The 9,691-nt window shown below is 50.9% G+C and overlaps 1 protein-coding gene across 1 annotated transcript in view; it reads right to left on the reverse strand.

The window, feature by feature from the left end:
• Positions 1–2,574, reverse strand: part of LOC119405580 (putative defense protein) — a 73,129-nt gene extending 70,555 nt beyond the window's left edge. Inside the window, exon 1 of the mRNA XM_049419454.1 lies at positions 2,170–2,574. The gene's annotated coding sequence lies outside the window, so the exon portion shown is untranslated. The remainder of the gene's footprint in view (positions 1–2,169) is intronic.
• Positions 2,575–9,691: the final 7,117 nt, after the last annotated feature.

Raw genomic sequence — 9,691 nt, forward strand, 5'->3', positions numbered from 1 at the left:
AAATCTTAATCGGTGTTTGCCGCCAACGTCTTCCCTTGCTAACTTTTAGTGGACCACTGTGGTGAGTAGTGGGATTTACCCAATTTCTGTGGCACATAAGCGCGACAGGAGAGAGAGAGAGAAAGAGAAGAGGAAGGCAGGGAGGTTAACCAGAAAGTTAGAATCCGGTATGCTACCCTATAATAATAATAATAATATCTGGGGTTTAACGTCCCAAAACCACGATATGATTATGAGAGACGCCGTAGTGGAGGGCTCCGGAAATTTCGACCGTCTGGTGTTCTTTAACGTGCACCTAAATCTAAGCACACGGGCCTCTACCATTTCGCCTCCATCGAAATGCGACCGCCGCGGCCGGGATCGAACCCGCGACCTTCGGGTCAGCAGCCGAGCACCCTAACTGCTATACCACCGCGGCGGGCCGGTGCAGGGTATGCACCGTGCAGGGTATGCTACCTCAGTGCCGCAGTGCAGGGTATGCTACCCTGCACTGGGGTTAGGGAACAGGGGTTGAAATAGAGAGAGAAAAAAATAAGTACTAAGGAAAGAAAAACAATCACAACCAAACACACACACGAGAGCGTTCCGCTCAGAGGCGTTCTGACAGGCCAGTAGATTGCAGGAAGCCTAGTATCGCCTGTAGGGCCTCCTCCTGCGACGCTATGTCAGGACGATGGCGTAGTAATCTCTCTTCTGATAGAGTCTGGTCGTCTAACTTGTTGAAGGCATGACAAAGAGATTATCTCTGTGTGCTATACTCCGGACAGTCGCGACAGGAGTCTTAGAATGTCTTAGATAGAAAAATCATCACTAACGGCCACGCGCTCAATCACCGCCCAAGTATTCTTTACAAAGAAGCTGAAACGTGCCCAGCAGCTCTGCTGTGACCCAGCCTTCCGCGACTTAGTGCAAGGACATGACAAGAACTTCATTGGAGTCCTGAGGAACTCGAATCTGGGGAGCGACTTAGTGCAAGCCAATTTTTTAAATACAAAGCCGAACTGCACTAAACTTGAAGCATAACACGTGCACTCGTGAAATGGCTATAAGAACGGTTCGTGTCACGAATGCCGCCGCCGCCGCGCGGTAGACGGCTCGTGCTCCGCAAGTTAGTTCTAGAGAAGCCGTTTATGCGGTCTGCGTGTATACGCACGCAAGGCTGCAGCACTCTAAAATGCGTGCGTGGCCGTAACAGCGCGAACGTCGAAGAGGTTTTAAGGCTGGTCACGGCCCGTCGCAAACACTAGAGCAGCGTGCAAGGCATTCGCCGGGACAGGCTTCTTCTTCTACAAGGCAACCAGTGTAGCGTTCCGTGCTTGTTCACTTTGAACGACTGCATCGTAGTGCATCAAAATGTTTTTTTGTTTTTTTGGATAGCGTTCCGACAGCGTTGCGCAAGCGATCGCCTTGTGTTCTCAAATACAGCGCATGCGGTAATCGTCGTTCGTTTAAGCATATCAGCCCTTATTTCGCGGAACTAGCGTGCGTGGCCGAACCGCCCCCAAACCTTGGCGTCGATCTCCGGAACATGCGGGCGCAGTCCACTTGCGTTTCGGTTTATCATAAATGATTTACCTATCGGTAACGTCGAGTTTGGATTCCAGCAAAAGCCAAGACCGTTGGACTCTTGGGTATCCAAGCCGTTTGCGCGCCGTAATCTGAAACTGTATAATAAGGTGTTTTAAACAGTCCCGCGTGTTCCTGTCCGGTGTGGCTCTCTTCTGTCTACGTTCGTCGCGTTAAGACCGCAATGAATTCCTCACGAACTAGCCCAATTTGCATGGAGTTATGTGTTTTAACAGTCCTGATCTACCGTGTAGCAAGTGTGGACATAGCGTATCGTCGGGGTCGGTATATTAATGTGCAAGCCCTCATTAGGTACTCGCGTCATCTCACAGCGTTACCACGTGCGCTGAGCAAGCAGCGCAGCTGAAATATTTTCGGATCGTGGCCCATTTAACATGGAACGGTTTACACCGCAGCGTAATTGGCACGGTGTTACGGCACGACACTGCTGAGACACCCTAACATCGGGAGCTGCTTGCAGGGCGCGGCGGAACTGAACAGTCTTCCTTCCTTCCACGAAGCACGCTACTCAACTCGGAAGAAAAACACGACCGGTTGTAAAAAAGAAAAAGGTGGCGAACGGATCCGGGCACGCGGACTCACCTGTTGCTCGAACTGGATACAAGATGCGGGCGGCCCCAGAAGACAAGCGGTTCCAAAAAGGAAAACTTCCCGGTTCGAAGCAGCCTGCGCACGCGCTCACTCGTTGCTTCCGACACCGACCGTTAAACAAACACTTCGCTTCCGGATGGGATGCTTCGATTGCTCGCACTCGGGCTCTTCGTCGATGTAACTACTGCGTCGATCGTCGCCGGAGCTCCTGAAAGTGTCGGTACGTTGCTAGGCGCTGGCAGCCTGCTACTGCTGACAGGACGTCGTTGCCTCCCGACGCTGCGTTGCATCCCGTTGGTTCGAAACGAAAAGCACATCCATTCCTTGATAATCACTCGAGAAACACACTCGCGCCCGGGACATCCGCAACTTTCTTCGAAGTCTCGACGGGGCCAACTCGGCGTGGCCACAGAAGCGGCCGGTGGGTCGCGTGGAAAGCTTGACAGGTCTCGAAGAAGAAACGAAAAAATTGGGCCGGAACGACGCAAGGCGGCCGCCGTTTCGTACGCCGCGCCAGCACCACTTGTAGTCGTCTACGGCCGGTTAAAGAGACGGGCCGCCACGGGGCGAGAAGAGAAGCCTGAGCCGAAAAGCGCCTCGTCCCGCGTCGGAATGCCGCCGAGCAGGTAGGCGCAGGTAGGCAGGCAGCTTTGAAAAGCCCGAGCGAAGGCGCGCCGCCGAGCTGCCCGCGTTTTGCGCGCGCCGGGAGCGAGGAGAGGAGGGTTTCCTTCTCGCCCTCTTGCTTCTCGCTAACTTAACGCTCTCTGTCTTTGATCTCCTTCCTCCTTTCCACACGGGAAGCGTGCGAAAAAATCGCGTGCGGATGCAAGAGCCGCCAGCTACGGAGCTCGGTTTGGCGCGCTACCCGCGGCGTTGAGGAACCGAGACGGTGGTGTGGTCTCAGATTCGGGGATGGGAAGCAGCGCCGCCTGGTGGGAAGCCGGTTCTTCTTTCTTACCATACCCTCGCTCTTGTTGGGCAACTCCGTTCGTTCTTCTTCTTGTTCTTCCTCTTTTGCTTTACTTTATTTCCGGTTAGAACTCTTTCCACACTCGTTTTCGTCACCGGTCGGCCGCTACGCGCGCGCGCGTAGGTGTTCAAGCGGCGCGCGCTTTTGCGGCACCGCTGCGCATGCGCCCGAGACAGCCTGTCGATACATGGAGCCTAAAAGAATACCGTTGACCGAGCTGGCTATGCGTCACAAGAAGACATATAAAGGAAATAAGCGCGAAAGAACGAGATTCGGCTGAATCTTTTAACATGGAGCATGTCGCGAATATCCAAGGTAGAGCACTGCACGGGCCCGGCCCGGGCCGGGTAAGGGGTTCTTGGATCGGGCCCGGGCCGGGCTCGGGCCCTTGATCTTTGGGCTCGGGTCGGGCTCGGGCCTGAGCCAGGCCCGTATTAGGCCCGGGTCTCATACGTATAGGTATAATTGCGTGTGTACGTTGTGTGGCTTTGTTTTTGTTGTTTTGTGGGGTTTGACTTCCCGAAGCGACCCAGGCTATATATGAGACGCCGTCGTTGAGGGCTCCGGGTAATTTAAACCACCTGGAGTGCATTGGCGTGCACAGAAATTGCACAGTACAAGACGTCTACAATTTTGCTCCATCGGTATGCTACTCGGGATTTCAAGAAACGCCTAATATAAGCTTCCGCCATTATAGTGAGTGAAAGACGTTCTTGGGTACCGTGTAAGGAAAGCAACGGTAAACTGCCTAGATTAGTGTATATAAGATGTGCGCGTTGGTATCTAGGGAAACATTTCGAGTATGCAGCTACGCTCGCATGCCCGTAGACTGGCCAACGCGACTTGTGAGTCATTAATATCTCAGGAGCTGTTTTTCGTGCATTTTAAGTGCAAGATGCGAAGCGACTCTTAACCCAGGGCAAACGCCATTGTTGATTTTCCCATTACTAGTGGTGATGCGCCAGACCATAGAGACACTCGTTTCCCCGGGTGGCGGTGACTCGGGGAAGAAGGGTGGGACAAAGAACCTTGTTGTTTTGAACACGAAAACGTAGTGTAGGTTGGGTGCAGTTGCCTGCCGAGGCGTCAACACGACAGCTTTAATTTATGTAACGCTGCCCAGCCTGGCGTATTCCTCCCAGAAGCAGCTAGAGCACGTTTTTTAAATGCGAAGCATTTCTTAGCGAACCTCAGGCACTTTGGCCGTTTCTATCTACGTATCTATCTATCTATCTATCTCTAGCCGCCTACGTCTGGGCGCTCTCCTGGTCGTCTCCATAACTTGCAATATGCCAAAATTGGCCTAGCAGGGGATCAGTGTATGACGAACACGATTCACTGGTCATGACATGAATAACGCAAAATAACTGCCTCGTACGTCATGAAACCCTTTCTCTCAGTCACGTTTGGCACATACCCGTAAACCAGAGTTAATGTTATGCGGGTATGTGCCACAGGTGATACAGAGTCTCAACCAACACAGTAACCGCGAACACACATTGACAGGCAAGGAAAGTGATAATAATAATAATTGTTGGGGTTTTGTGTCCGAAAACCACGATATGATATGAGACGCCGTAGCGAATGGCTCCGGAAATTTTGACCATTGGGTATTCTTTAACATGTACCGAGATCGCACAGAACACGGGTATCTAGCATTTTGCCTCTATCCAAATGCGACCGCCGCGGCTGGGATCGAACCCATGAGCTTCGGGTCAGCAGCCGAGCACCTTAACCGCTACACCATCGCGGCGAACGCAAGAAAAATGAGGAAACTGAAGACAGAACACCCCTGGAAGACGCTCAAGTACCAACCACTCGTCCACATGGTCCGCAACGTGGACCACGGAGATTACGCAAAAACCGGAGTCAATGCTTCCTACAATAAATCTGCTGAGAGAACCAGGCCTCTCATCATTACCGGTGTCTTGAACATTGATTTATCAAGCCCCAAAAATGCCTGGTCCTTATATTGCGTGAAAGACGGATTGGATGTGGAGAGGGCATCAAAAGACCTCGCTGCCACGTCCACGACAGAAGGCATCATAGATCATTTCATCGTAAGAGGCATCCAGGATTTCCACCAGCTGTACTATACCTCGCACTTAACTACACTTAGACCCCTCCTAACCGCGATCACGAACGGATCCTATTAACAAGTCCGGTCCAGCTGCTGGTGCTCATTGATCACGGTGATGATGACCTTGTTCGAGAACTGTCAAGAACCCCTTCTACACATACACGCGGGTTCGTGAAACGTGCGTGCGTTCTCCGTCATAACGACAAGTATAACAACTGTAACTATGACTGTAACGTACGTGCAGTGCGCCTGCGCGTGCCATTCGGCTGTGTATATCTGTAGGGAAACTTTCCTGAATGAAGCTTAGTTGCGAGTGACGCCTGTCCTGTGCATCTGTGTTCCTTCTTCATCCTGTTCGGATTCGCGCTATCCAGTATTGAAGAAGATAAGCACTACATATCAGTTTACCGCGCCTGGTGTTGGTAATACGCATGTTGCTGTTGGCATCGCTACGCAACTTTACACAACTTCTTATATAATAGATATGCGACTCTTCAACATATGAGTGTGCGTATACCACTTGCACATTTCTCTAGCGTCATTCCGTAACGTTTCGCTCAACGTGAAAAATTACGCCACAGTCACCATCCCGCGCATGCTTCGCATAACATCGATTCCCACGGTACGTGGGATCTGCCAAATTTTTTTTTTCATTGCATTGTGCAATAGATAAAGATTGCAGGAGACTTGCTAATTTTACTCAACAGCCCAGCTCGTATGCAGTTGATGTAGACTCAACCTAAAAATTTCTGCCATGCGTTTTTCTCCACTTTATGCAGGTATTATATTTTGTAGTCGTTCTTCGAAATGCAAAAATAAGATTGCGTGGTTAGCACTGCGTGCGTACATAAAACAGCCAGCCATGACTCCAATTATATTTTATATTGCCCTGCAATTATTTCGCAAAAGCGTTACGGGCGTAATTAACTGAAAGTATACCAGTGAAAGTCGTGACACTGAAAGAAGTTCCTTAAACAATCTCTAGATAATATATGGTGTGCGGCAGGTATCTTCACAATCACCAAAGGTTGGACAGTGTCTCCTTTATGCTCAAGGCATAAGTAGCTGAAACGGGCCGGGCCGAGCCGGGCCGGGCCCAAACCTTTCGGGCCCGGGCCGGGTACGGGCCACATTTAAGAACACCGGGCCGGGCTCGGGCGGGCCGGAGCATGGCGTTTTCGGGCCGGGCCGGGCCCGGGCCAGTAAAATCGGCCCGTGCAGTGCTCTAATCCAAGGTCGCAATTCGGAATGAGTCGCGGCTGTGGCGTCACCTGGAACTCGGCATCGTAAGCTGCTGCTGATGGCATGCTGGAACGAACCGCGGACGATGGACCGTTAAACTCTGGACCCGCCGAGGGCCCAACCCAGACATGCCGCCGTGCCAATTAACTGAAAAATAATGTTACCTTGACCCTGGCTGAGAACGTTGACATTGAATTACCTTGACTGAGCACGTCAAGGTAATTTACAAATTAACTGAAAAATAAAGTTACCTTGACCCTGGCTGAGAACGTTGACATTGAATTACCTTGACTGAGCACGTCAAGGTAATTTACCAATTAACTGAAAAATAAAGTTACCTTGACCCTGGCTGAGAACGTTGACATTGAATTACCTTGACTGAGCACGTCAAGGTAATTTACCAATTAACTGAAAAAAAAAAACGCCAGGCCTGCGCGGAAAGCGCAGCACAGTCACAGCGAAAGCTGGAAGAGCGGCATTTCTAGAGCCCGTTATAAACTCTCCTGTGGCTACTAATACAGGTACATTAGCAACGTACCCACTACGCCACAAAGCGTAATTTTTGGGAAGTTGGGAAGCACCCAGCACGACATTATTCGTTGTTCTGCGGAGAAGCGAGGTACCATATGTAAGCGATTATGTGCAGTTTGTTGATGCGGCGGTTGATGACGATGAATAATTATGGTTGCGCCCTTTGTAATGGGTTGGAAGCTTTAAACGACCCACTAGTTACGTAATGCATATTGTGTGACGCCCGGTCGTTATTTAACTGTCCCACCACGCTTTATAACACACTTTAACCAGAGAAACGTAGAACGAGAGAGAGAGAAAATTGACTTTATTGAGACCCTGAGGAAATGGATCATGGGAGCCTTATGGGCTTCCTTGGCAACCAACAGAAGTGCACTTGCGAGGAACCCACTACGCTATAAATCATTGTAATTTTTGAGAAGTAGGGCAGTAGGCACTGTGCCATTTTTCGTCATTCTACAGACAGCCGTGGTACCTGCTAAACGCATGTAAGGCATTATGCGCACTTTGTTGATGCTGTGCGTGATGACGATGAAGAATTATGGAAGAGCTCTTTGTAATGGGTTGGAAGCATTCAACAACCTACTCGTTGCGCAATTCGCATTGTGTGACGCCTGGTTACAGAATTCGCGTTGTGCAACGCTTGGTGCTTATTCTACTCTTTTACCACGCTATATTGCATATGCTAATGTGGTTCCTTCCCGACATGAAGCCTGTATAGGACCTTTTTGCAAAGCAGTTTCAAGCACCAGCATGGCTCAGAGGATGAATACTGGGCTCCCACGCAGCGGGCCCAGGTTCGAACCTCGTTCCATCCTGGAATTTTTTCTTATTTAGTTTTTTTTTTTCTTATTTCGAGCGATACTGGTTACGGACATCGGCGGCGGCGGCGGCGGCGGACAACTACGGCACCAAAAACGGCCGGTGAAATGATCTCATAACAGCTTTCGCTGTAAAATAAAGTTACCTTCACCATGGCTGAGAACGTTGACATTGAATTACCTTGAGTGAGCACGTCAAGGTAATTTACCAATTAACTGAAAAATAAAGTTACCTTGACCATGGCTGAGAACGTTGACATTGAATTACCTTGACTGAGCACGTCAGGGTAATTAAGGCGCGTTTCTCACACTGCCGCTCGTTATGCCTTGCACAAGCTATGGACCCTGATTAGACGATTTCCCGCAGCGGCGCACGGGCGCGGCCACATTTAATCACGTGATCGTAACTGGCCTTCCCCCAGCCAACGCAATGGGCCATCAAAGCGGCCGTGGCCATACCACACAAGCTGGTTGCAGCAGGGTGTAAGCAATTCACATGCTTGCGCAGCAAACGTAGTGCTACATGTAATCGCCTAAAAATCGATAACGTTGAGACATTTGCGTTTGTTTGGTACGTACTAGGCAACAGCGATAAATGATATGTTTATTTATTCTACGTGGCATTCATGGCGTATGCCTCTAACTTTTGTATTAGCAACCGCCAGTAGCTGAGGTTACAAGCCAACATGGCAGCACCCATGCAGACGCGACAGCCCGTTTCGATGCTAACTCGCGCTTGCTACTCGCCCTTTGTTATCCTCACAGCAATAAATAAATGATAAAATCGGCTGTCACTTTGTGTCATCTCACGCTGGCGACACAGCATCACGTATGTTTTGTCTTTACTACTGAGATCAGCTGTGTATATTTAGCCACGCCTCCTAAGCCTTGTCTCCGATAATTCGAGAATTAATCTGGGAAACACTGCAAAATATATATACATTGCTCTCAAAGCTTCAGGACGCAAATATAAAGCAAATAAATGCGCAGGTTTCGAACTTACGGGCCACAGTGCAGGAAGACGACGTAATGAATACGGGGTGGAAGGAAACTGCATCCACAGGTGCCGCCATGTTGACTTTTTTTCCGGCGCTGCCGTCTGCTCGACTTGCCTAGCGCGTGTGCGCAGACGCTATGGGGACGCCGAGCCGACGACGCGGCGCGGATGGAGACATATTGAGCAGCGCTGCCAAAGACCACGACACGGGGACGGCCACGGTACGGTGGCGCCATCTAGTTTTGGTGCCCCTCAAGATTTCTACATGCCTCCCCCCCCCCCCCTCTCTTGGCTCCCCACCAAGAGCTAGTACATTCGAGACACAACGCTTAAGTTCCCAGCATCGCTGAAGGAATACCCAGGCAGCAGCACGCCGCCATTGGACCGATCTCGGCCAAACGTGGGCAAATGACGGCAGCATATTGGCCCCACGTAGGCCAAATCACGCTCGCGCTACTTTCACCGCATCGGCCCGACGTCGGCTAGCCGCTTTGGGCCGATCGGGCTTTCCGGCTTCGGGCCGACGTTGGTTAGCCAGCGTCGGTCCGGACGGGCCTGCCGTTATCAGCCGATGATGGAAGCCGTCATTGGGCCTGTGTATGCTAGCCGATCTGGCGCGGTGTCGGCCCCGCCGACGTCGGGTAGCCGCCGGCGTGACCGTTTAAACCCGTTTTATGTTTAGCACTGTGCTTACCGTGCGTTAAGTACGGTAGTTACTGTACCGTCGTGGGCGGCACGTAGCTAGTTCATATGGTGACACCGCGGTAGTTGCTTGATGCGTCAAGTAACTTGATCAGGCAGGCTGATACACGGTGTTATAAAGTAAAATGTCTACGTGCCGACCACGCAGTTCGGTATTACTGTGGTTACTG

This window comes from Rhipicephalus sanguineus, chromosome 9 (genome assembly GCF_013339695.2).
Source record: "Rhipicephalus sanguineus isolate Rsan-2018 chromosome 9, BIME_Rsan_1.4, whole genome shotgun sequence".
NCBI classification, from domain to species: Eukaryota; Metazoa; Arthropoda; class Arachnida; order Ixodida; family Ixodidae; genus Rhipicephalus; species Rhipicephalus sanguineus.